This window comes from Piliocolobus tephrosceles, chromosome 1 (assembly GCF_002776525.5).
Source record: "Piliocolobus tephrosceles isolate RC106 chromosome 1, ASM277652v3, whole genome shotgun sequence".
NCBI lineage: Eukaryota > Metazoa > Chordata > Mammalia > Primates > Cercopithecidae > Piliocolobus > Piliocolobus tephrosceles.
In genome coordinates this window covers 68,503,948-68,529,247 of record NC_045434.1, presented here as the reverse complement: position 1 = coordinate 68,529,247, position 25,300 = coordinate 68,503,948, and the positions used below count along the sequence as shown (strand labels likewise).

Sequence of the window (25,300 nt, the reverse complement as noted above, 5' to 3'; positions counted from 1 at the left end):
TGAGATGTGCCTAAACTCCAAGTGATGTGTTCCATGGATACCCAATGCAATGGTTCATGCCTATAACCCCAGCACTTTGGGAGGCCAAGGCGGGAGGATCACTTGAGCCCAGGAGTTTGACAGCAGGCTGACAGGAGATCAGCCTGGCCAACATGGTGAAACCCTGTCTCTACTTAAAAAAAAAAAAAAAAAAAAAAAAAAAAAAATTAGCCAGGCATGGTAGTGCATACCTGTGGTCCCAACTACTTGAGAAACTGAAGTAGGAGGATCACTTGAGCCTGAAAGAATTGAGACTGCAATGAGCTGTTATCATTCCCCTCCTTTGGGTTTCTAAGTTAGACACATGCAATCAGCATACCCAAATCCTTAGCCCTGCACTGTCAGACTATATTTAATATATCTAAGGCTCTAGACAGCCGTGAGAAAAAGCTTTGAGGTTGGAGCGCCAATTAGGAAGGTGAGGAGACTAGGGCATAAAGAGGAAATCAGATCTGCTAGACAAGACATTACATAGGCTTAATAGGGACCTATTTTTGCTTCTGAGACATGATGTCTCTTGTGGTGAAGACCTTGAACTAATTATCAAAATGGAGGGAAATATAATTTCTAGTATTTGGAAGCTGTCCACAAGCCCATGGTTCTCTGTATAATTCATATTATTCTAAATATAAAACTACATTGAAAGTATTCTAATGCTTCAGGAAATTGAAAGTAATTTTGAAAACCTTTCTCCTTTCTAGTTGCAGAAGTCTCAGAAGTTTTTATTTTGAGAATTGACACTTTACCTTCCAGTGGTAAGTTCTGGGTGCTCAGTCCTTAGTGGGTACCAGAAGGAAGTGGGCAGATTAGAATAAAATATTGCTTATGGCTATTGAGGTTATCATGGTAGAGCACAAAGAAATGAGGCAAAGCTGGATTAGCAGGTGTGTGTTCGAAGCTCTGCCCTGCTGGGGGTGGGGGTGAGGAGATGCGGAGCAGGTGATGTTTCAAAGCCCCATCTGGCCCTAAGAGCCTTTGATTCTCCAGACAAATATCCAACAAGCTGTCCAGTCCACCATTCACAGAACTTCAGAGTAACACCAGAAAGTGGGAATTCCAGGAGAGAGAGGCTTCAGGGCCATGATGAGGTTATGGAACTGTTCTCTTAGAGAAGATTTGGAAATACTTCAAAGCCATCACCCGGTGGGAAGCTTGGCATAAACAGCAACTCATAGATATGGAGATGGCTGCTCAGGCATTACGATATTCAGAGTGGTCCTGGGCTGGCTTATTATAAAGAAGACCTGTCCTTGTTTTCCCAAAGGATGGCTAGAAAAAGCAAGGGAATAAATGAGTTAATGAATGTGGAATTAATAAAGCATTTTTTCCTGGAGGCAGAGAAATGGAACAATTGACTACTGAAAGCCAGCCTTCAGAATCTGTGCCATGTCAGATCAGGAATAATAATTGAAATAGTCATTGGAGCAATGTCTGAGGGATGCAGAAACCTGGTGTCACAGGAAGCATTGCCTCAGACTCTGTCTTCCTCTTTATTAGGCCTTGAAGAAAGGAGAGGAAGGACAGCAGGGTTACCTCACCAGTCCAGCTCCAGCACCCCCTCACCCCCTTCCCAGGTACCTGTCTGACTGCAGCAGGAGATTCTAGCACAGAGGGTGCCAGCAAGCAGGGGTGCCCAGAGGGTTTCTCATTTGAAAGGTGTTTACTGTTAGGGGAGAGTGGGAGGAGAGGAGGGACAGGCACAGGAGGGCAGAGCATAGGTACTAGGAATCTGCAAACCACAGACAAGAAGAAACTGAAAGTAAAGACCTGAGGGTTTGCTGTAAGCTGCATTAGCAGGAGGAGCACTGGGCCTGTGGGAGTGGACACGTGTGTCTCCTTCCGGGGGCTTCTGCCACAGCCTCAGCCCCAGACATCTCAAGGCTCAGTATGTGTGTCTGTTGCCAGTGCACCCCAGGGAGGCCTCACAGTGAGGCTTCCTCTGCCTGGGTTCCTCCTGGCATGGGCTTCAGTTTTCCCCTCAACCCTGCAGCCCACCAGAAGACACAAGCCAAAGCTGGTAGGGACCTCCACTCTGGATACTGTCCCTGCCCATCCCCTCTGGCAGTCGCTTTCCTAACTGAAGGGTACTGGTGAAGTGCTCAGGATGTTCTTGGTGGGCGTATTTCCTCCAGGTGGGGATGGCATAAAAACCACGGCCTTTTAGAAGCCTCTGTTTCTTTCCTTGACTGGCACTTTAAAAGGTGTGTGCTCTACTACCCTCATCAGTAGGAGAGTGATCCTCCTTTATTCTCCCATCTTTCCACCAGGGTCTAATACATTTAACAAGCCTGTGAAAAGGCTGCCTACCTCACGCCATTTTCTGACTGTTATTCAAAGTGAAGGACATCTGAAAAAAGACATTACATTACCTACAGCCTGGGGCGGAGCGGGGAGGGAATAATTTAGTACAAGGAATTAGGAGGCATTTCTTCTCTTTTGACAGGCTGAAAGGCTTCCTAGGTGAGGAGAGATTTCCATCGCTGGTTGAAGGAAGGGAAAAGGCTGAGTGGGAGGTACAAGGGCTGCTAATCTGAAAATTACCGGAATTTCCTCAATTTCCACTCTTTAGAAAATGCCTGCTGCACAAGGAGAGGGTGGTGAGAATCCAGTGAGATAATCCTCATGGAAGGGTTTGGAGAACCTTAGAACACTTCCCCAGAGTGAAGGGCAATGACAATTCGAGTCCACGATTAGGGGAAAAAAAAAAAAATGGCCCTTTCTTATCACTAGAAGAATTCACAAAGAGGCTGGGTGAGCCTGTGCCAGGGTGATGAGTGGGAGAACCCACTCTGGGTGGGGGATGGACCAGCTGGCCCCTAAGGCCTGTCTCCCCCTGGCCCCTAAGGCCTGTCTCCCAACTTCCATGTGCCCTTGTCACAGGGACCCTGATAAAAGCTCCCACTGTGCCTGGGTTTCTGTTGTGCTCAGAGGAGGGAAGATACAATGAGCTCAGCTTGGCCAGAGGACAGGGCTCATTTTGCTCTGTCATTTGCAGAGGCCTCTCCCCAAGCAGCAAACTACCAGGCAGGAGCAGCCACATTGTCTGTGTGGCCCAGTACAAAATGAAAATGCAACTCCCTGTTCAAAGAGCATTACAAATTTCAAGTTGGCAACAGAAGAGCAGTAAAACACAAGCACCTCACGAAGCCTGCCCTATCACGAGGACCACGAAGGAAGAAATGAGGAATGGGAAGGAGCCAGGCCCGTGGAGGTGGTCCATGTCCCCTCATTGTCCCTCCTGCCAAGGCACTGCACAGGATGCTCTTAGAGAGGAGGAGATGAGAGAAGCAAACTGTAGGGTGCGGAAGCTTAGCCCGCCAAGGCATCCCGGAATTGTGCCCTGAAGTCCAGGAGACCAGGCATCCACCGACCATCCCATGGTGATTAAGGGCTGCCCCTGCAGTGGGTGGAAAAGGCTCCCGTGGCACCAGAGAAGCCTCAAGGCCCAAAGCTGAAAGGCTCAAGGTGTGGGAAAGATGATGCCCAGGGTGAGCGTGAGTCCCATGGAGCAGGAGCCACCTGCCACGGGACGGCTGAGCACTGAGCTAAGGGAACATGGCCAGGGGCACCTAAGACATCTGCACAGGGGCCACCAGACTTCCTGAGGACCCAACCTCCCAGGGCAGCATGGGGTGGGACCGCAAGGTCTGTGGACAAAATAACATTTGCACTGCTCTGTGAATTAACGTGACCTTCCTTTCCTCAGTGACTGCAGTTGTCCATTATTTGAGCTGCCCCCTTTCCCACCCACTGTGCAGTCACGCCACGGAACCAAAACCAGGTTGCACAGGAAAGCAGGACAAAGGGGTCAGATCAGTCAGCTAGTGTTTAGAGAATGTGTCTACTGGGTGGACTGGAAAGGGGGCTGGGGATGGGACACAAGCTCTGCCACCATTACAGTCACATGTTGACATGTGCAGATGGCATCACAGAGATTCACTGTGGCGGTGCTGAAGTGTTTCGTGGCAAGGGTTAATCCCTAGGAGCTGCCTAGAGAGGGAGGCGCAAAGCTCAGGGAGGAGTTCAGAGCACATTTCGCTGCTGGCAGAAGGATGCTGGAGCTTCGTGCTGCCTCCGTCTCAGTCGCCCGGGCAGCAGCTCGCCTCCAGGCTCCACCTGGCTGCCCGCCTGACACTGCCCTGGATCCAGCAGGCCAGCTCAGATCCCCTTGCCAAGTCCTTCCCTTCCCAGGGCCCTCTTTCTTGCCCACATTTCCTGGAAACCACTTTCTAGGCCCTTGTTGACTCCTACATTGTTTTGAGAAATGGGTCGGCAAGTTGCCCAGGCCAGAACCCCTAAACCTTCGAGCAGTGAAGCAAGTTGATCATTGTTATTAATCAATCTTCCACGGGGAAGGATCCAGGCATAGGAAACAGGAATCTTAGGGCAATACCCCAGCTCAGCTCCTTTCTAGCCAGATAGGTCACATTTCCTCAGTTTCCACATCTTGGGACAACAATCAGCTGCCGTGAGATCAAATGAAATCGCACTTGAGAATGGAATTTTCTAACCAATGGAGTTTTATGTAAACATAACACTTAATAACCACCGTTTGCTGCTGTTGTGCCTTCTCCTACGCTCTCCCGTGGCACACACAGTGGGCTTTGTTATGTGGAACTTGTTATCTTGGCAAGCTCCCATTGGTCTGGAGTCTAAATTGGACACTCAGACAGGCCAGTCGTGGGTTGTCTCAGGCCCGCAGGGGCACTCGATCCTGCTTCAGAGCCAGGAATGCACAGATCCAGCTCTTCGAAGCTCCGTGGCCTTGGGCAAACTCCTTGATTTTCTGTCGCCTCTTGTGACTCATCTTGTGACTCATCTGACAAAGGAGGTTATTATGCCTGCCCTGTCTGCCTGCTGGGTTCCCAGGAGGGTCACGTTAGATGTGAATGGTTCTACACAGGGGCATGCTAGATGGTCAAGCGCTGCGGAGATGCAGGGGGCAATGATTGGGGGAAAAAGCTTTCTACCTTGATTCCACAGCACACATCCTTTCATCAGGCCTAATGTGGACTGGGAGGCAGAGACAAGATCTGGAAACATTTTCTGGAACAGCTGACAGTCAGTGCACAAAATAAATACTCACCCTCTTCCTAGGCAGGAGTACGTTAGTCCTTACCACTACGGTGGTGGCTATCATGGGTCAGAACGAAGAAAAGGGAAGGGGATAGAGTGGAATTCTTCCTTTCCCAGGAAGAGGGAAGGAGGGAACACTGAGAAAGCGGAAAGCAAGGGCGGGCAGTCTTTCCCAAGCATGAGGCCACTGACTCCCTGGCACATGCAGGCTTGTATGAATGGGCAGTAGAAAGACAAAGGAAGGAGGGCAGACATAGGTTGCCTGGAAGGAGCCAAAGAACCATGGTGGTGGTCTGACATGGTATATAATTGTGTGAAGGGACAAGGAGGGCAGTGGCCCTGTGGTCTCTTTGGGAGCAGGAGCTTCCTGCACAGGCATCACCAATAATTGGGAGTGAAAAGGAGCCTGGACTTTATTCTTTTATTCTTCCTTCTCCTCTTCCTTTCATGCAGTATGTACTGAGTACTTACTGCATGCTAGGCACTGTGCCAGGTGCTGGGCATTCGGCAGGGAGCAAAACAGACAAGGTCTCCTGGAGTGTGTACTCTATAAATGGACCTATGCTGTTCAAACTCGTGTTGTTCAAGAGTCAACTGTGTATACTGCTGATTCATTTGTAGTGAACTCATGGCCAAGAGCACTAACTCACACCTGAATGAAGCTTATCTAACATACGCTTTTTATCTGTCAGGCCTGTCACTGCTTCCTTGCACTCAGAAACACGAGACAGCAAAGCAACTGAATAAAATACAGTTGACCCTCCTTCTTCACAGATTCCATTTTTGCAAATATGCCCACTCAATGAAACTTACTTGAAACACCAAAATCAATATTCATAGACTATCAGAGTCATTCGCAGAAGTGCAGAGAGGCAGCAATTTTGAGTTGCTCGAGACCTTTTTGTTTCTGCTATCATATCATAAACAAGCATCCTTTTCACGGTCTGTTTGATGCTGCGGTTTTTTTGCATTGTTGTGTTTTTATTTGGTGAGTTCGCTATTTAAAAAGGCCCCCAAGCTTAGTGCTGAAGTGCTGTCTCGTGTTTCTGAGTGCAAGGAAGCAGTGACAGGCCTGACAGAGAAAATATATATATGTTAGATAAGCTTCGTTCAGGTGTGAGTTAGTGCTCTTGGCTGTGAGTTCACTACAAATGAATCAGCGGTATACACAGTTGACTCTTGAACAACATGAGTTTGAACAGCGTAGGTCCATCTATATGCAAACTTTTTTCAATAAAAGTTACACCAAGTGTACCTGCCTCTCCTGCTGCCCCTTCCACCTCCACCTCTTCCACCGCTGAGGCAGCAAGACCAACCCCTCCTCTTCCTCCTCCTTCTCAGCCTACTAAAGGTGAAGACAAGGATGAAGCCTTTATGATGATCACTTCTACTTAATGAATAGTAAATATGTTTTCTCTTCCTTATGATCTTCTTAATATAATAACATTTTTTCTCTAGTTTACTTTACTGTAATAAGAATACAGTATATATAATACATATATAAAACATATGTGAATCAACTGTTCATGTTATCAGTAAGGCTTCCAACTGACAGTGGGCAATTAGTAATTTAAGTTTTGGGGAGTCAAAAATTCTACATGGATTTTGACATGCACAGTGGGGGTTAGTACCCCTAACTCCCTCATTGTTCAAGGGTCAACTGTATTAACTAAGGTGTCTTTAAGCAGAAACACACATAAAACAAGGTTATATATTGCTTGAAGGATGGAAATGTTGTAGCCAGTGGCTTGCAAAAACCTAACCTCCATTTCCCCAATAGTTCAGTACTCACTAGCTGAGTGTTCCTGGTGACTTTATAAAGCATAGCTACCCCAAATAATGAGGAAGGACAGTAACTTTATTTATAAGTGTGATAAAGAAGATCAAATGGGGATAGATTAGAGTATGACTGGAAGGGGGCTGGTGATCCAGGAGGCTCTTTGGGGAGGTGACAATTGAGCTAAGACTGGGATGACAAGACGCAGGCAGCCATGTGAGGACCTTTGCAGAGAATTCCAGGAGATGGGAACAGCAGGGGCACCAGCCCTGGGGTGGGAAAGCTATGGTGGGCATGGCTGGGGCAGACTGAGAGCCCAGCTGGACAGTGGAGCAACTGGAAGAGGAAAGCATCACACAAGAGGAGGCAGAGAGTCGGGCGCAGTGGCTCACGCCTGTGATCCCAGCACGTTGGGAGGCCAAGGCGGGCGGATCACCTGAGGCCAGGAGTTTGAGACCAGCCTGGCCAACACAGTGAAACCCTGTCTCTACTAAAAAAAAAATAGATAGATAGATAGATAGATAGATAGATAGATAGATAGATAGATAGATAATGATAGATAGATAGATATAGATATAGATATATACACACACACACACAAATCAGCCGGGCATGATGATGCATGTCTGTAATCCCAGCTACTTGGGAGGCTGAGGCAGGAGAATCGCTTGAACCTGGGAGGCAGAGGTTGCAGTGAGCTGAGATGGCGCCACTGCACTCCAGCCTGGGCAACAGAGTGAGACTCCATCTCAAAAGAATAAAAATAAATAAATAAAAGAGGAGGCTGAGAGAAGGCCCCTGGGGGCCACATGAGGACTGTGGCTTTGATTCTTAGTCCCATGAAAGCCACTGGAAAGTTTTCAGCAGAACAATGAAATTGATCTATGGTGTTCACAGTTGCCCGGCTGCTCTGTGGGGAATGAGCCAAAGAGACCAGGCTGGAAGTGGAGGTCCCGTTGGGAGGTGACTGCACTATCCAGGCTTGAGACGGCATAGCCTCCATCAAGGCTGTGGCACTGCAGACAGATTCAGGTCTATTCTGGAGGAAGAGTTAAGCTTGATTTGCTGATGAATTAAATGTAGAAAGTGAAAGACAGGAATTAAGATGACTCCTGGGTTTTGAGCTGAAATAGCGGGATGGATTGTGTTGCCATTTGCTGAGATGGGGATGACTAGGGCAGGACAATTATGAGCATGTTAAGTTTCAGACACTTGCTAATTATCTAAGGACATGTGAGTGCTTGAATACATGAATCAAGCTCAGGGGTGTGTCGGAATTGGAGAGAGAAATTGAGAAGCGATTAAACTGGATGAGGTCCCTGAGGGTTGGTGGGCAGTTGGGAACCTCTACAGGATTCAGACAGAAGTGAGTTGTGGCAAGAGAGACTGAGTGTGCAGACAGGGTCCACACAGGTGGGAGTACAGGCTGAGAGGCAGCTGATGTTTCTGGTTGTGAGAGTGGTGAAAGGGGATTTGAGAAATGTGGAATCTCAGGGCTTAGAAACCGAGGAGGCACCCCCTGCAGCCCTGTTCTGTAGACGCTGGCGGGAACCCAGCCTCCCTGTGAGTAACAGGATCTACCATCCAGCCTGGGGCCCATCCACGGCTCCTCCACACCCTCATTCTGTCCCACCTGACATTAAGCACCTGAGCTGGCTTATAGCTGGCTCGTTATTTCTAACCAGCTAATTTCCCTATGTAAAAGGTTTTTTGCTACTGGGCTAGACATCCAGTGTGAGGAAGAAAGGCAGGGGTTGGCCTGAGCAGGACTTGGGTTAGAGAACGTGGGAATTCAGAGCCTGTTCTCCCCTTAGGTAATGGGGAAAGAGACAGAGAAGGAAGGACCAGTTGGCAGCCCAGGGCTCTGGTGGTAGCTGTATTGTGCCCAGTGAATCGGGAAGGGATGATTCCTCTGCCTTGAAGCAGCATGGCGAGGCGGTCAGTGCACAGGTTCTGGAGCCTGACCACTTGGATTCAGATCTTAGTTCAACCGTATACTAATTGTTGTGCCTTTTCCCCTGTCTGCAGAAGAGCACCAAGCACACAGTGTGCCCGTGGGGTGCCTAGAACAATGGCTGGCACATAGCAAACACTCAGTAAACAGAATCTTGAGCTGGTACTGAGCCCATTTCACATCTGCCTCTGAGTTCAACATTGACTTCCAAGCTGCAGGTCACTCCTGCACAAATAAAATGTGGCTGCTGACTGGATTAAGGTGTGGCAACAATGTCATATGTACAGATCTGTGCTCTGAATCAGGCACAGGAACTGTGAGGTTCATAGAGCCTATGGAATCACTGTGCTTGCTATGATAACATCCTTGATCCCATGACATTGTGCATTTTTCACACTTTTCATACTATCTTATGAGTTAATCTCTCTCCTAGGGCTGCCATGATGAATTGCCACAAACCTGGAGGCTTCAAACAACAAATTTTTTCTTTCACAGATCAGGAGACCTGAAGTCCAAAATCAAGGTGTCAGCAAGGTTGGACCCTTCTGAGGGCTGTCAAGGAGAAAGCATCCAGGCCTCTCCTGGCTTCTGGTGCCTGCCAGCAATCCTTGGCTTTCCCCAGCTTGTCACAGGTCACTCCAATCTCTGCCTCCATCTGTACCCCTTTCTCTGAGTCTTTCTGTGCCCTCTCTTTTTCTTCTGAGGACACCAGTCATTGGATTCAGGTCCTACCCTAAAACCAGGATGATTCCCTCGTAGGATCCAAAATTAATTATATCTGCAATATAACTTATTTCCAAATAAGGTCACACTTTGAGGTATAAACATGAATTTTAGGGGGACACTATTCAACCCACTCTATCTTTGCAGTGGCCCACTGGAGCAAGAAAGACAAGTACTATAATTGCCTTTGTATAAGTTGGAAAGCCAGGGTCTAGAGAAGAGAAGATAACTGGCCTATGGTTATATAGTTAGTTGGTGGGAATAGGTCCCAGATTTAAATTCCTCCTCCAGGACTGTTTTCCCACCCAAGTTTTTTTGTTTTTTGTTTGTTTGTTTGTTTGTTTTTTGTGAGATGGAGTCTCTCTCTGTTGCCCAGGCTGGAGTACAGTGGCTCTATCATAGCCTACTGCAGCCTTGATCTCCTGGGCTCCAGTGGTCCTCCTGCCTCAGCCTCCCAAGTAACTGGAACTATAGGTGTGAACCACAGTGCCCAGCCCTCACCCAAGTTTTACACACATACATACACCTTGTATGTATGTTATGTGCAAGGAAGACAGACAGACAGCGAGGGCAGAGAAGAGCTGCTGTCTTATCTGTCCAGCTCTCTCCTCTCTTCTTATGGCAGATCAGCTTTTCCAATCACATGGCTCCATGGAGGCCACCATGCTCTAGTAAGGCCCTCTTCCTGGTACAGGGGCTACCTGGGGCCCAACACTTGACACTTTTGATTGCATTCAACTTGTCCAGAGATGAGTGTGTGATTCAAGTTGAGGAAAACAGAGTCAATTGGCAATTTAGACCTTAGGGCCTGACAATGTGAGTTTCAGTTCCATCCTAATGGCAAAGCTGGGAGATCAAGCTGCTGGCGGCTATGAGGACAAGGCCCTCAGAGAGAAGAGCAGACACAGGGCTTGCAGAGGGAGGCCTGGTGGACCTGGAGATCTTAGTTGTGGCTATCCCTAAGGCCCTTCCCATGCCTTGGTTACTTGAGCCAATTTATTTCCCTTTTCCCCTCTTTTGCCCAAACAGGTTCACATTTATTTTCCGTCACTGGCAACCACAGCAGTCTGAATTATCATCTCAGTGCAAAAATAAATGTTGGCTCATGTTGGTAATGAAGAGGTCAGTAAAAAAAAGAAATCAAGCTGGGCAACATTAGAAATCAAGCTGAGCGTGGTGGAACGCACCTGTAGTCCTAGCTACTCAAGAGGCTGAGGCAGGAGGATTGCTTGAGCCCAGTAGGTCAGGGTTGCAGTGAGCTATGGTTGTGCCACTGCACTCCAGCCTGGGTGACAGAGCAAGAGACCCTATCTCAAAAAAATAAAAAGGAATAAAAAAGAAATCATGTTTTGTTTTCAATTTAATATTTGAGAATAAAGTATTTAAGTAAACCAGTGTGTTTTAATCAGGGGGTTAACAAAAACGTATTGATGACTCTCTCATTCAATATAAAAGAGTAAAAGTGACATATTCAAATAGTCTCTTTTTTTAATGGCTTCATCTTGTAGAAGACCAGCTTCCAAAATGGTCCCCAAATTCCCTTCCCTTGAGTGTGAGTTGAATCTGGTAACTTGCTTCTGACAAGTAGAATATAGCAAAGGTGATGGAATATCATGTCTGTGATTAGGTCACAAGAGGTTGTAATGCAGGCTCTCTCTCTCGCTGGCTTTGATGAAGCTGCCATGTTAGAGAGGCCCACATGGCCAGGAACTGAAGGTGGCTTCCACCAACAGCCAGCGAGAAACTGAGGCCCTCGGTCCAGCAGCCTGTAAGAAACTGAATCCTGCCACCAATTGTTTAGAAGCGGATCAGTGCCCAGTTGAACCTCGACTGCAGCTGGGTGAGACTCCCAGCGAAACCGTACCCAGATTCCTGACACACAGAAACTGGGACATAATACACGCATGTGGTTTGAAGCCACTAAATGTTGGGGTAATCTGTTACAAAGCAATAGATACTGAATTCAACTCTGGTAATAAAAGTCCCATTATATAAAAAGCAGAATTTTTAAAAAATCAACAGAATAAACAAACAGAAGTGAAGTCAAGGAGCTGTTCTGTGTACTCAAAGTACTTAAGTATGTAATTTACTTGCTTTTAAATAACTGAAATGTATTTGGCATTATTCCTATCATTTATTTCCATATGGTTACCTCTGAAAAAGGAGTGGAATATGTTAGGTCCATTTGTGCTGAGCCCATGGATGTTTTCAGTCCCATGAGCTGCAAAGAGATGATTCTGAGAATATCTTTTCTATGGCACAATATTCAGTTCAGAGGATTCAACTTAGAAACGTTTTCTTACAAAAATACTTAAAGGATGTTACATCAATACCTGTAACATGGACAACAAGGATAGAGTGAGTGACTATGAGTGTGAGTGTGTGTGTGTGTGTGCCTGTGCATAGCTTAAGGAGTGTTTTTTATACAGCTATGTTAGGAATATAAAACCTGTATTCCTACTGTAAGGGCTACTGTAGTATGAAAATTAAAACCACCAAAGGCTATTGTAATATGAAAATTAAAACTCAAACTCACCACACAATTCAGAAAAACTACGTGACTATTCACATTTTCAAATTAAAACAGGTAAATAAAGCATTGCATGTACACACATACATCCACACACACTGCAGATTTCAGTTCTATAACATGCATAGTCGGACAAGGTAGAGAGTTACAGAGAGGAGATAGGAGGATAGAGAAAAAGAACATGGGCCTGCCTGGAGCAGTGGCTCACACCTGTAATCCCAGCACTTCGGGAGGCTGAGGCGGATGGATCGCTTGAGTCAGGAGTTCGAGACCACCCTGGCCAACATGGTGAAATTCCATTTCTACTAAAAATAGAGAAATTAGCTGGGTGTGGTGGCACATGCCTGTAATCCCAGCTACTTGGGAGGCTGAGGCAGGAGAATCACTTGAACTTGGGAGGTGGAGGTTGCAGTGAACCGAGATTGTGCCACTGCACTCCAGCCTGGCTGACAGAATGAGACTCCATCTCAAAAAAAAAAAAAGAACATGAGCATTGGGAGTTTGGAAGTTGATGAGAAAAATACCTTTGTTTCATAGTGGTTCACTAAGGCCTTAGAACTTTTTTCTTTTCTTTTTTTTAAGCTATAGGGTGCTTTCATTTGCCAGTCTTATTGAAGGGCTGGGGATGGTTTATTCATTTATCCAGTGTCTACAGTGCACTGGGTGCTATCCCTGCAGCTGGGCTGAGGAGTGAAAAACAGAGCTCCTGCCCCTGAGGCATCCTGAGAGCACACGCACACACAACGCGTGGTGCAGAGCCGGACAGTAAATGGTTATGAGGCAGGGTGAGGACTGCTAGGAGAGGGATATGGACTACTGTGTTAGTGTGTTTGCATTGCTAAAGAGAAAACCTAAGACTGGGTAATTTATAAAGAAAGGAGTTTATTTTGGCTCGTGGTTCTGCAGGCTGTACAGGAAGTGTGGTGCCAGCATCTACTTCTGGTGAGGCCTCAGGGAGCCTACAATCATGGCAGAAGGCGAAGGGAAATCAGGCACATCACATGGTGACAGAGGACAGGAGAGAGAAGGGAGGAGGTGCCAGTTTCTTTAAACAACCAGCTCTCTTGTGAACTAATAGAATGAGACTCATTACTGTGAGGTGGGTACTAAGACATTCATGAGGACTCCACCCCCATGACCCTCACACCTCCTACCAGACCCCACCTCTAACACTGGAGACTACATTTCAACATGGGATTTGGAAGGGACAAACATCCAACCATATTAGCTACCAAAGCAGAGAGAACCGGGTCTGACCCAGGCTAGGTTGGGGAACAGGAAATTCCCTGAAAGAGCAGATACCTTAGTACAAATTAGGGGGACCCACGATAGCAGTCCTGGCAAGAACAGGCAGAGGCCTGAACAGACACAGACAATGTCACAGAATAGAAAGGAATGGCTCCTTGAGAGGTGCCCCAAAAAGGACTTGGCAGAGGGAAATGGCCCCAAGATTCCCCTAGTTTCTAGTTCATGACGTTGCAGGGATGGAGGATACCATTAACTGAAATAAAGAAGAAAGCAAGAGAATAGATCTATGGGTAAAAGGATTTTTCCCCAAATAATATAACCTGATCATATAAGTATCTGATACAACATTTTTCAAAGATTCTCTATAGCTTTCACGATAACATTCAAACTCTATTGTATAGCACATATGACCCTCCACATTCATTCTTCTTCTCCAGGTTTATTTCTTGTCACTCACCCAAGTTCATCCTAAGTTCCAGCAACATAGAACTACTAGTAATTCTCAGCCGTGTTCCCTGGCTGTTGAATGGTTTTGCATGTGTGATTCTCTCTGTCTAGAAAGCTCTCTGTTACGAACATCTGTTGCTTTAGTATTCTCAGCATCCCCCCTCATTCCATGCGGTCCTAATGGAACTGCCAACCACAGTATCCTGTCCCCTACCCCCAGTGTTGGGTAGCAGATCCAGGCCCCTTCAGACACAGTACCCATCCCCTGGTCACAGTGATTGACCTGGGATTGGCACATGACCCAAGCTGGGCCAATCAGAGCCCTTCCCTGGGATTTTACATATGGGTGCTGGGAGAGTTCTCTCTTTTTTTCTGTAGCCAAAAACCTGGGTTAATATAAGCCTGGAACTGCCTGTGGCTAGGGCGCTCCTGCCTGTGAAACCTGGAGGAAGCTAACCTGATTAGGAGAGAATGAGTCCAAAACAGAGGAAGAAGCAGCAGAGGTAAGTCTGAGGGGAGCAGCAAACCTGAATGTCTGTGTGTCTGAGGCTAGCTTCACCCAGTCACCCCAGTTATACAGTTCCCTGGTTTGCTTCCTCTGGCCTGAGTAAGGTTTCTGTCATTTGAAACTGAAAGCATTCCATAGCCAAATTTCTTCTTCTCACTTTCTACACATCCTTCAGATCTCAGTTCCAGTCCCATTCTTCCAGTAAGCCTTCTCTGGAGGACCAGTTGCTCTTCCTCTCCCAGTTCGATGCTCTTCCCTGGGTTCCATAACATCTGGGCATATATCAGTTGTATCCCTTGGCAACCAGACTGGTAATAGTTTACATCACTGTTTACCATCAAGTCATAAGCTTCTTGACCCTCATTGTATTGACTTTATAGTTCAATGCCTGGTGCAGAGGAGGTGTTCAATCAGCTTTTGATGAACATCAAGTTTTTAGTTTCCTATGGAACACCCAGGTGTCTGTGATATATTTGGGTATTTAAATCACAGAGGGGGCCAGGTGTGGTGGTTCATGCCTGTAATTCCAGCACTTTGGGGCACTGAGGTGGTCAGATCACCTAAGGTCAGGAGTTTGAGACCAGCATAGCCAACACAGTGAAACTCTATCTCTACTAAAAACGCAAAAATTAGATGGGCATGATGGTGCATACCTGTAGTCCCAGCTCCTTGAGAGCCTAAGGCAGGAGAATGCTTGAACCCGAGAGGTGAAGATTGCAGTGAGCCGAGATTGTGCCAGTGCACTCCAGCCTGGGCAACAGAGCAAGACTCCATCTCAAAAAAATAAAAATAAAAAAAATAAATCACAGAAGGGCTCCGCTTCTGTGGAGCGGGAGGAGGAGACCAGGGGGCAGTGGGCAGTGGGAGGAGAGGAAGGGGGTAGAGCCCAGAGCCACTTTTCAGTGGCTTATCCAGGAAGGGAAGGACAGAGGTAGAGTAGCAACTGGAAGGACAAAAGGGACTTTAACATTCCAAGACCTGGAGTGTTTGTATGTTGAGGGGATGGAGACAGTGGAGAGAGAGGATGAGGAGGGAGTAGAAGCAAAACCATGGGACAGGGGGAGGGGATGGGCCCAGAGCACAAGTGGAAGGAAAAGGAGCAAGAATGACTAACAGACACTCCAGTTTAGACAGTGCCTTAGAAGGTGACACTAATCTCACTCAGCCTCTCCCCAAGCTACGAGGTTGGGAAAAACAGAGCCTCCATCTTTTTTCCTAAGTCTCCCAAAGCATTTGATTTTCTTTTTCTCAATTATTCTTTACCTCCCAGCAAGTGGAGGCCCATTACCGAGCTTAAGGGGCCCTTCTGGGTCACTGGCCTTCACTAGGTCCAAGTCTCCCATGGTGCTGGCCAGAGTTCAAGGTAATCCTTTGGATTGTTTCCTTTGTTGTTGCTACCAGACCTAGGAGATTGGGTTACCCCAGGATAATGTTCACTAACTTTGTCCAGGGCCCTGTGATCCTGTAAAGGGAGGAACATGGATGTAAATTATTAAGGAAATCTCAGGTCCTCAACAATTCCCTAGCGATTCAAATATGCCAAGAAACCTGAGAGAGCTCGGCCCTTGGGGTGCTGCAGCTAGGATTGAGCTGGCATCAGTTCCCAGGCTTGCAGGCCTCTGAGCCTGACAATGATTGAATCCCAAAGTCTGATGGCTCACTAGGACTCCATGTGAAAAGCTATCTGCAGCAAGGATTTCTCAAAAGATCTGTAGGGGTGAGACAGCAACAGCCCACTGACAAACCCGACTCAGAAACCACACTTATTCAGGGCCCTCAGCGAGTGTGAAGACAAGGAAAAAGCAATGCTTTTTTTTGGCCAGGCATGGTGGCTTATGCCTCTAATCCCAGGACTTTGGGAGGCTGAGGCTGGCGGATCACTTGAAGTCAGGAGTTCGAGACCAGCCTGGCCAACATGGTGAAATCCCGTCTCTACCAAAAGAATACAGAAATTAGCCTGGCACAGTGGTGTACACCTGCAGTCCCAGCTACTCAGAAGGCTGAGACATGAGAATCGCTTGAACCCAGGAGGCAGAGGTTGCAGTGAGCTGACATCACACCACTGCACTCCAGCCTGGGTGACAGAGTAAGACTGTCTCAAAAACAAACAAACAAAAAACAATGCTTTTTTCCCACTGGAGGATCCCAGGAGAGGCATGGTCTCCCCTAAAGAAATGCTCAGCCTAACTGTGGAAGGCATGAGCCCTGCTCTTAGGAAGCTCCTGGGCAGACAGAGGATATGGACACACACACACACACACACACACCCACACCCCGCCAACACACGCACCCCACACACACCATGATTGCTATTGATAAGAGCTGGAACAAGGTATAGGCAAGATACAAGCATTGAACATGAGGCCAGAACTAACCCCACCGCAGTAGGGGCGTGGCCCAAAGGTGAAGATTAGCACGGAAGTTGCCCACCTCCCTGAGGCTTCCCTATCATCTAGTGCAGAGCTGTGCAGATAAAGGTCTAAACTAGCTTGCTGCTTGCTGGGCATCCTCACAGGATGCTGTGGTCCTTATAGGAGGCAATAGCTGTAAGGATCTCGCCTGCCTATTGCCTGAAGTCCTACTTTCTGGAAAAGAGAAAGGAGGGTGGGGAGTAGGTCAACATTTAGCTTTTACAACTAGTTCAACATTTAGCTTTTACAACTTTCTTTGACTTTGTTGTTTGGGGCTCTCATGTCCCTGCCCGTTAACACCTGTTATCACACTCAGCTTTGTTTCTTGGGCCACAAAGATTACCGAGCGTGTGTGGTTCATGGGCACTTTACAAGTATCTCTGCATGGCTTGCCATCCAAGTGTACGTTTGCAGATATCCATGTGGGTGTGATCATGTGTGACAATTCCTGTTTTTGCCTAAGTTGTCCCTGTGCATACATGAGTGTGCATAGTTGTGTGCACTCTGGATCTTCTTTTGCAAACACACTGAGCATTCATGTACCAGGTTTTAATGTCCAGCAGCATGATGACATCCGCACTGCAGGCCGGACATTGAACTGAGCCTTGCCATTTCCCTGGCTTTACCCAGAGACGACACATGCACATGTACCCTAATGTCCCAAACTTTCTTCCTCCCTTGTCAATCTGCCATGGGTTCCTGAAAATTATTGTATGCTACACCTAAGGCTTTCCCAGAAGTGCTGAGAATACCTGCTCTTTTGTGTTTCCACTGGATGTCAGTTCACTTGTCCATTCATTCACTCCTGAAACAGCCACTGAGCTTCTTCCAGGCCAGGTGCTGTGTTAAGAACCAGAGATCCAGAAATGAGTAAGACATGGCTCCTATTTTTATGAAATACATACTATAGTCTGGGAGAAAAGCCTGGACACAACTAATCATGTTCAAAGACAGACTCTGATAAGCCATGGGAGGACATAGAGGATTCTAATGCCCCCTGAGGAACCTAGGAAGATTTCACTGAGTTAGCATTTGGCCAGGCCATGAAAGTTGGATAGAATTTTGACAAATAAACGAGCAGAACAGCATTCCAAGCAGAGAAATAGTGTGATCAGAGATCTAGAAATGACAGAGCCATGGAGCTTCTACTTGCATACCCTCCCTTACAACTTCAAGGGACACCTCAGGGTGTCCACTGAGCTTGTGCAATAGTGTGGTCCTGCCCTTCAGCTGTGCTCTTATCAGTCTGTGCACACAGCCTTACTCATGTTGCATTCAACTAATTCCAAACAGGAGGAAACGAACTAAAGTGGGGCTCAAAGAACATGGGGTAGGGGGAGCAGCTGCACCTGCAGTGGGAGAGACTGAGGGCAGTCCCATGGAAATCCAACCCGATCTATGAGGGCAGTTAAAATCACAATGGTTGTTGAGAATCATTTCACGTATTGCATTTAACCATTTACCTAACAAACATTCATCTGATGCAATCTCTGCAGCTCTCAGGGAAAAGGGGAAAAATCAAGAATCTCATATTTGTTCATGATGACTTGGTTTAGTGTTCTTTCCAGTATGTTCCTAGGAATAATAAATAATCCAGAGAGATTCTGAGAGCAAATAAGAGTTAATGGGATCAAATATATTTAGGAAACATGTCAACAAAGCAAACAGGTTTCGATACTACCACACTTGTCAGGGCCTCTAAAATCATCATATGCGCTGTGAGGCTTCACGGGTGAGATGTGGCCAGCAATACTTCCCAAAGTTATTTGAACTGTAAATCACATATGTTTCGTAGGACTGGTAGGGTTGATTAAAACGTTCCTGGGGAAACCTGAGACTGGAGAGAGGAGTTCTGAGGTGTTCTCTGTGATAATGGAAAACAAAGGAAAGAGGATTTGCAGACTCCTGGGCTGATAGTGTGGCAAGAAGCGTCATGTTTCTCCATCCAGGAAGACTTCCTGGAGGATGTGTGACCTCAGGAGACACCTAATGGAAGCAGCACACCAACATGGCACAAGTATACATATGTAACAAACCTGCACGTTATGCACATGGACCCTAGAACTTAAAGTATAATAATACAAAAAAAAAAAAAAAGAAAGAAAGAGCAAACTGAAGGGACTGAAGCTTAATTTGTGTCACATGAAAGCAAACATGAACTTGGGTGAGAATAACCACTCCATAAAATGCTATGGCATTAAGTATCTGTTGGAATGGGCTTGTTTTCCATGCTTTAAGGGAAGGATGAGGAGGAAGGAAGAGGCTTAGATCTTGCCTGCTCTCAAGTAGTACCCAGTCTGATAAAAAAAAAAAAAAAAAAAGCATAGCCCCTGCATTCTGGGAGCTCCTAGCCCAGTGGAGGGCTATAGGAAAAATGGTTTCCAAGACCCTGTGTGTCAGGCAACAAAAGACAGTGATACCTGAGAGATGGGAAACAAACAAGGCAAGACTTACAATGCTCTGTTTGCTGTCTTGGGAGAGAAATGTGCAGGGAAGAGATACCAAAGCGGAGCCCAGCAGATTCTGTAAGTGAGGAGGAGCTGGGAGTCTGGGGAGGTTGAGGCAGCTGCAGCACACAGAACAGAGTATCCAAGAGGAGAGAGTCACACAGAGGGAGAACCCCAGAAATCTGCAGAGCCTTCTCTGCAAGTATTGAGCAGAGCACTGACCAGCGTATGTGCAAGGAAAGAACCATCCAAAAGGATAAAAGAAGAGTATCCAAAGCTCACACAGGGCTGGGACTACTTTCCAGCCCCACCAGTCAGCCTAGAAAAATTCATTATCTACGGAGCACTGGGGAGAGTACTCAGGAGGATCTTGCTTCAGCAATGGAAAAGAAGTAGCTCCAGGCTACATACTGTTTTCATCCCACCTAACAAATCTTGAAGACCTGAAATATAAAACTGTTTCAAGTCCAGGCTCGTAATCTCAGCACTTCAAGGGGGCGAGGCAGGCAGGTCACGAGGTCATGAAATCGAGACCATCCTGGCTAACACGGTGAAACCTCATCCCTACTAAAAATACAAAAAATTAGCCAGGCGTGGTGGCAAGTGCCTGTAGTCCCAGCTACTCGGGAGACTGAGGCAGGAGAATGGCGTGAACCTGGGAGGCGGAGCTTGCAGTGAGCCGAGACTGCGCCACTGCACTCCAGCCTGGGCACAGAGCGAGACTCCATCTCGAAACAAAAACAAAAACAAAACAAAAAATAACAACAAAAAAACTGGTTCAAGTTGTTTAATTGCCCCAGAACAAAATTCCAATTTTAGAATATTTATAGGAATACAAAAAATATCCAGGCCAGGTGTGGTGGCTCATGCCTGTAATCCCAACACTTTGGAAGGCTGAGGCAGGCGGATCACTTGAAGTCAGGAGTTTCAGATCAGCCTAGCCAACATGGTGAAACCCCATATCTACTAAAAATACAAAAATTAGCCTGTCATGGTGGCGTGTGCCTGTGGTCCCAGCTACTTGGGAGGCTGAGGCACAAGAATTGTTTGAACCCAGGAGGCGGACCTTGCATTGAGCTGAGATTGCGCCACTGTACTCCAGCCTGGGTGACAGAGTGAGATTCTGTTTAAAAAAAAAAAAAAAATCCAGCATCCAAAAAGTAAAATTCACAATGTCTAGTATTCAACGAAAAACTTACCAGGAGGGCAAAGAAACTGGAAAATACAATCCATAATGAGGAGGAAAATTAACCTTTGAAACAGACCCAGAACCTCAAGTAGGGTGACCAAACATCCTGGTTTGCTCCCAATTTTAGCAGTGAAAGTTGTACATCCTTGGAAACCCTTCAGTCCCAGGAAAACCAAGCTCACTGGTCACCTTACCTGCAACTAATATCAGACTTAATGGTGAAAGACTGAATGCCTTCCTCCGAAGATCAAGAGCCCATCAGAATGTCTGCTGTCACCACTTCTGTTAACATTTTACTGGAGACTTCAGCCAATGCATAAGTAAAGAAGGAAAAGAAACACAGACTAGAAAGAAGTTAAACTGTGCTTATTCTCAGATTATACAATCATTGATGAAGAAAATCTGATTGACTACAAATAAGACACTAGAGCTACTAAGCGAGTGTAGCAAGATTGCAAGATTCAGGTGGGTATATACAAATCAACTGTGTTTGTATATGCTCACAATGAACTGAAATTAAAGTAATGGTACTATATTAGTCCATTCTCACACTGCTGATAAAGACATACCTGAGACTGGGTAATTTATAAAGAAAAAGAGGTTTAATGGATTCATAGTTCCACATGGCTCGGGAGGCCCACAATCATGGTGGAAGGTGAAAGGCACATCTTACGTGGCAATAGGCAAGACAGAGAATGAGAACCAAGCTAAAGGGATTTCCCCTTATAAAACCATCAGATCTTGTGAAATTTATTCACTGTCACGAGAACATTATGGGGGAAACCGCCCCCAGGATTCAATTATTTCCCACCAGGTCCCTCCCACAACACATGGGAATTATGGGAGCTACAATTCAAGATGAGATTTGGGTGGGGACACACCCAAACCCTATCAGGTACCCTTTTTAAGCACATAAAAAATATGAAATAGGTTTGGAAGGCAGAGGTGGGAGGATTGCTTGAGGCCAGAAGTTCAAGGCCAAAGTGAGCTATGATTGCACCACTGCACTCCAGCCTGAACGATAAGCTGGAGACCCTGTTTCTAAAATAAATAAATTAATTAAATAAATAAAAGTTTTTTTTAAAAAAAGGGATAAATCTGATAATAGATGTGAAAGACCTGTACACTGAAAACTATAAAATATTGCTGAGATAAATTTTAAAAGATGTGAATAAATGGAGAGACATACCTTGTTTACAGTTTACACTAAGTCAGTGTAATATTGACCAAAAAGACCAATGGAGCAAAAAAAAGAATCCAGAAACAGATCTGCATGTAAATGTGTGTAGTGGATTGACTTGTGTCTCACCCAAAAAAGTATGTTCACTGGGACTTGTGAATATGACCTTATTTGGAAAAAGGATCTTTGCAGATGTAATTAAGGATCTAAAGATGAGATTATCCTGTATTTTGAATATGCCCTAAATCCAATGACAGGTATCCTTATAAGAGGGCCACACTGAGAGCCATTGGGCTAGAAGGCCTTATAAAAATGGAGGCTACCACAAGCAAAGGAATGTCTGGAGCCACCAGAAGCTGGAAGAGGACAGGAAGGGTTCTCCCCTAGATCCTCCAGAGGGAGGGTGACCCTGTGACACATTAATTTCAGATGTCTGGCCTCCAGAACTGAGAGAGAATAAATTTCTATTGTTTTAAGCCACCAAGTTTGTGGTAATTTGCTATGCAACCCTAGGAAACAAATACAATACATAACTCATTTTGACAAACATGCAAAGGCAATTCCATAAAGAAAAAAGTATTTTCAACAAACGACAATCAACAATTGGATATGCAAATACAAATAAATAAACTTTTATTCATATCTTTTGCCATATATAGTAGGCACCCCCCTTACCCGAGGGGGATACATTCCAAAACCCCTAGTGGATGCCTTAATAGGGATAGTACTGGGCCCTATACTGTATAGACCATGTTTTTTCCTATGCATACATACTGCATAGTGTGAATACACCGGACAAAGGGCTGATTCATAACTCTAGCGAGATGGAGCAGGACAGTGTGCACATTAAAACTTATGAATTGTTCATTTCTGGGATTTACCATTTAATACTTTCAGACCATGGGTAACTGAAACTGTGGAAAGTAAGACTTCAGATAAGGAGGGACTACTACATAAAAATTAACTCAAAATTGATCAACGTAAAACCAAAGCTATAAAATTTCTGCAGGAGCTCATAAGAAAAAACTTTTGTGCCCTTCTGTTAAGCAAAGATTTCTTACACGTGACACCAAAATATGATCCATAAAATTTTAAAATAGATAAATTGGACTTTTAAAAATAAAACTTCTGTTCTTCATAAGGCACTGGTAAGAGAATGAAAAGACAAATCTCAGAGTGCAAGATATATATCTAATAAGGAACTTGTACTTAGGTTATATTTTTTAAAGCTCTCAAAATTCAATGATAAACAACCCAATTTTTAAAATAGGCAAAAGATTTAAATAGACTTTTCACCAAAAAAGATATACAGATGACAAATAAGATGCTCAAAATTATTTGCTGTTAAGGAAATATAAATCAAAACCACAATGAGTTATTACTAACCACCTAGCAGAATGTCTAAAATTAAAGACTTTCAGTACCAAATACTAGCTAGGGTATAGAGCAACCTGAACTCTTGTGCACTGCTGGTGGGACTGTAAAACAGTATAACCACTTTGGAAAATGGTGAGATAGTTTCTTAAATAAACATGCACCTAATATGTGATCCAACATTTCTACTCCTAGGTATTTACCCAAGAGAAATAAAAGCATATGTCCATACAAAGACTTGTACACAAATGTTCATAGCAGCTTTATCTGTGATGTCCCCTGTATTAGTCTGTTCTCATACTGCCATAAAGAACTGCCTGACACTGGGTAATTGATAAAGGAAAGAGGTTTATTTGATTCACAGTTTCATATGGCTGAGAAGACCTCAAGAAACTTACAATCTTGGCGGAAGGTGAAGCAAACACGTCTTTCTTCACATGATGGCGGGAAGGAGAAGTGCAGAGCAAAGACAGGAAAAGCCCCTTAAAAAATTATCAGATCTCGTGAGAACTCACTCATTATCATGAGAACAGCATGGGGGAACTGCCCCCATGATCTAGTCACCTCCCATGAGGTCCTTCCCCCAACATATGGAGATTACAATTTGGATTACAATGCAAGATGAGATTTAGGTGGGGACACAGGGCCAGACCATATCATCCCCACACTGGAAAAAACCCAATGTCCATCAGCAGTTAAATGTATAAATCAATCATGATATATTAATACAAAGGAATACTACTCAGCTATTAAAGGAATGAACCATTGATATGTGCAACAACAGATGGATCTCAAAATAATTATGCTAAGTGAAAAAACATGGACTAAAAAAAGTACATAATGTGCTGTTCTATATATATAAGATTCTATAAAAGAAAATCAGTCTATAATTTAAAAGCAGATCAACGGTTACTTGAGAGTGGAGGGAAGGGACTGGGGTACAGAGGGGGTGGAAAGGATTACAAGAGGCTGGAGGGAACATTCAGGGAAAATCTATATGCTCACTCTCTGGTAGTGATGGTTTTACGGGTATATACATATGTCAAAACCTATCAAAGTGTATACTTCGAATGTGTCGTTTATTATATGTCAATTATAATCTCAGTAAAGCTATAAACCAAAAGATAAAAGCTGATGTTGGCCAGGCACAGTGGCTCAGGCCTGTAATCCCAGCACTTTGGGATGCTAAGGGGGCCGATCATCTGAGGTCAGGAGTTCAAGACCAGCCTGGCCAACATGATGAAACCCCATCTCTACTAAAAATACAAAAATTAGCCGGGCATGGTGGTGTGTGCCTGTAATCCCAGCTATTCAGGAGGCTGAGGCAGAAGAATCACTTGAACCTGGGAGGCAGAGGTTGCAGTGAGCTGTGATCACGCCACTGCACTCCAGCCTGGGCAACAAAGCAAGACTCTGTCTCAAAAAAAGAAAAAAAAAAGAAAAACCAATGTCTCCAGTGCTCCCAGCATGAGTGCTGTGGCCACCACATTAGGATGGAGGCAGAGGGAGGGGATGAGGCACTGAAGGACTTGGGAGGTCTCTCTGCTGGCGGCAGCGTGCCAGCCCACTCGCTTGCACATATCCACCTGCAGGACTGGATCGCAGGCAGCGCCTCCCACCCCTCACCCCTCTCAGCCCCAGGTTCTGTCAATCCCTTCACCTCAGGAGAATGTCCCAAGCTTGCCTGAGGGTTGGCTGGACGAGGTAATCAGGGGGAAATTAGGTCATTAGAGTCCTCAGAGTAAGATCCCTAGAGAGTTATTGCAAATAAAACATTTGGTTCAACAGATGCTGTAAAGCCCCTTGGAGTAATCTCCTTTCTTTGCTCCATTTACTTTTGCTGTCTATCGACAGCTGCATCTTTCCTTAGAATGGGGATTCTGCTCAGTTGCCCCCTCCCAGTCATGCGGCGAGTACTGGGGGGAGGGGAGAGTCCAGACCTCTGGCTGGTATGGAGGGATTCCAGCGGAATTGGGGTCTACATCTCCCAGATTCTAAAAGGTGTGATTTTTTTCCTTTCTGTTAGTTTTTGATTTTTTGTTGCTTTTTTTGAGACAGGGTCTTGCTCTGTCGCCCAGGCTAGGAGTGCAATGGCACAATCATCGCTCACTACAGCCTCGAACTCCTGGGCTCAAGCGATCCTCCCACCTCAGCCTCCAGAGTAGCTAGGACCACAGGTGCACCACCACCATACCTGGCTATTTTATTCCTTTTAATGAAATTTTTAATTAAATGTAATTACATTTTATAGTTTCAGAGACTTTTTATGAATATGTATTTTTAAATGGTTTGCACAACAACGTGAATGCACTTAACACTACTGGACTGTACACTTTAAAATGATTAAGATAGGCCGGGTGCGGTGGCTCATGCCTGTAATCCCAGCACTTTGGGAGA

At 45.6% G+C, this 25,300-nt stretch overlaps 1 long non-coding RNA gene across 1 annotated transcript; it reads left to right on the top strand.

Moving 5' to 3' along the window:
* The first annotated feature begins 196 nt into the window (after nt 1-196).
* On the top strand, nt 197-11,661 carry LOC111537154. The gene is made up of 4 exons (XR_002729920.1): nt 197-794; nt 1,537-1,613; nt 9,342-9,478; nt 10,599-11,661. It is a non-coding gene; the product is annotated as an uncharacterized LOC111537154 (long non-coding RNA).
* The last annotated feature ends 13,639 nt before the right edge of the window (nt 11,662-25,300 follow it).